We start from the raw sequence: 2,571 nt of genomic DNA on the forward strand, positions 1-2,571 counted from the left end.
ATGGAATCAATGATGTTTGCCCAAAGAATTTCTTTCATATCTCCTAATGGCTCTTGTAGTGTTAAGTCCTTCTCAAGGGCTTTTATCCTTTCTGCCATCCTTAGGTTCCTCTAAGTTTCTTCCTTGTGCTATATTTGTGCAAGTTTACAATTGGTTTCTAGACTCGTCACTTGCTTTTTGAGTTTCTTGAGCTCAGTAGCCTGGATACTCATTTCTTCCATGGCTTTGATCAATTCTGCAGTTTTCTCTATTGTTGTCTCTGTGCTTGTCGATGTAGATGTGCCTGCTAAAGTACTTGTTATTGGAAATGCAATTGCTGGTGGAATTGTTGGTTCTAATGCAGTTTCCAATGTGGAGGGTACTGCTGTGGAGACTGTTGGAATTACAGTCTGAGGAGTGGTGGCCAACTCAATCTGCATAGAATATATCAAATTGTCTTCCTCCTTTTGTGTTTCTAACACTTCAGCAGTCTGAGGATGATGTAGTGGAGGAATCTGAGCTACTTCTTCAGTGAAACTATGTCATCATTTTTCTTCTTTATCAGCTTCTCTGCTGCTTTCACATCCTTGGGATCATGTCCTAGTTCTATGACCAAGTCCTCCAAGGAATTTATCCTAGTGTCTTTGGCCTGTGAGGAGGCCTTCTCCAATTGAAAGTGTGTTGATATGTTGTTTAATGAATTTTGGAGCTGGTGAGTTATGATTTCCTTGCTGGTCAATTTTGAATAAACCATTTCACCAATCTGTTTATGAAGCTCTATTTGGTCAATAGGACGAATATCCTTGGCCAATACTTCAAAATCTATTTTTACGTAGTCTGTCATTGATTTAGGCTATTATATGGTTCGTTTCAGAAAGCTCATCTACATCTTACCTTCTTTAATTTCAAAGGCTCACATTAGCCTTGTTTGGTTTTTTGGAGCCACCTTTAACCTCTCATTTATTGCTTTGATTTCCTTGTATTTTTCCTTGATATCTAGGCTCTGTCTAGAAGGAGCCCTAAAGAAGGATACTTCCACACTCTGTTTCCTTTCCAACATTTGAGTATGTGAGCTGGAAGGTTCTTGTGTCCCTCCTGAAGGAGTGGTGTGCCTACTTTCTGTCCTCTCTGCTTTTGAAGTCCCTCCTATTTCGTCAGTGTATTCTTGCTCTTCATATGGATTTAACCTCTACCTCTTAGCATAGGTTTGGGCAACATGCCTGTAGGAAGGAGTGGCCTCATCTCTGTCTCTCTTAAGGTTCCTCTCCTCATTTAGAGGAGTCTGCAAGACTGGAGGATTTCTCATGATTTGCTCAGGTGGAGGAAGTTCCTCTTAAATTTCAGGATATTCATATTCTTCTGGTTATTTTGAAAGTTTTGGTTGCTTTGATGGCCCAACTTGATCTGCAGACTTTGGTTGCCCTAATGGTCCTACCTCTGCTGTCTGCCAACTATGTCCCTAGGATTGCCTCTAAGATTAAGACTCTCCTGGAACCTGCACAAAGGAATCTTCATCAAGTCTTCTGTCTAAATATATCAAAACATTATCAACAGTAACTTCTGTGCTATCTCGATCTATCAAAGTGCCTTCCACCCATTTAGATTGATTAGCATATTGTTCTATTTGAGGGATCTTGTGGTGGATGTAAGGAGATAGTTTATTCTTTTGTCTCCTATTATAAATGAAGTCTAGGGGATCATAATTCCATACAAAACCCTGTTTCAGTTTCAACCTTTGGAGGATTTCATTTTCCTCCTTTCCTGCTTCCCTACTGTTACAAATAAATGGGCCCAGCTGATCCTTTATCCTGAGTTGGGCTTTCTTCTTGGATTTTACAAAGTGCACATCATCTGAGTTGATCATTTTCCTGTAGTACTCCAGAGTAAACAATCTCATGGGGAGGTATCTAGGCAATTTGTAAGGTGGCAATTCACATCCATAGATTTAGATTTTAGTATGGTTTTGGTACAAGTACCAATTCCCCACTTTGTACTACTTTGACAACTATAGGACCCTCCTGATGTCTGTACTGATTCTGGGTGGAGGGCTTCCTAGTAGCATGGTTGTAACAGGGTGCACAAAGAGCTCTATAAAATCTATATAAAAGTATTGGGAATCAAATTTATGGACCAATGAAGTCCAGAAGATCACCGATCTAGGGTTTCCTTTGGTATCCAGCTTTTGGAGGGCAATTGGAAATCTATCAGCTTGGTAATACAAGAATAAATGGTATAGAAATGAGGAATACTTAAACACTCTTTCATTTTCTAATCTCATGAATTGATCATGCATTTTGTCAGCAATAAACTTGGCCTAGTCAAACATGATGGCTGGAGGTTGGCCAAGAGAATGGATTAACATAAAATATATTATGATTTCATCAACAAATTCACTTGCAGTGAAGCCTAGCACACTAGATATCATGTCTATGATGTCTCGGCCAAGGCTGGAGAATATTGTCCATAGATAAGGAGGAGAGTCTTTTGGGGTATAGTGTTCTTCTCTGATGAAGGTCTAGAAAAACTGATCCAGTCTAATTGATGTAAGGGTACGGTATCTATTCAACATATCTCCAATGGAAAGGGGAGTCA

The sequence above is a fragment of the Pinus tabuliformis genome, chromosome 3_1 (genome assembly GCF_031772625.1).
Source record: "Pinus tabuliformis cultivar Carrire ecotype Pingquan chromosome 3_1, CPIR1, whole genome shotgun sequence".
Lineage (NCBI taxonomy): Eukaryota > Viridiplantae > Streptophyta > Pinopsida > Pinales > Pinaceae > Pinus > Pinus tabuliformis.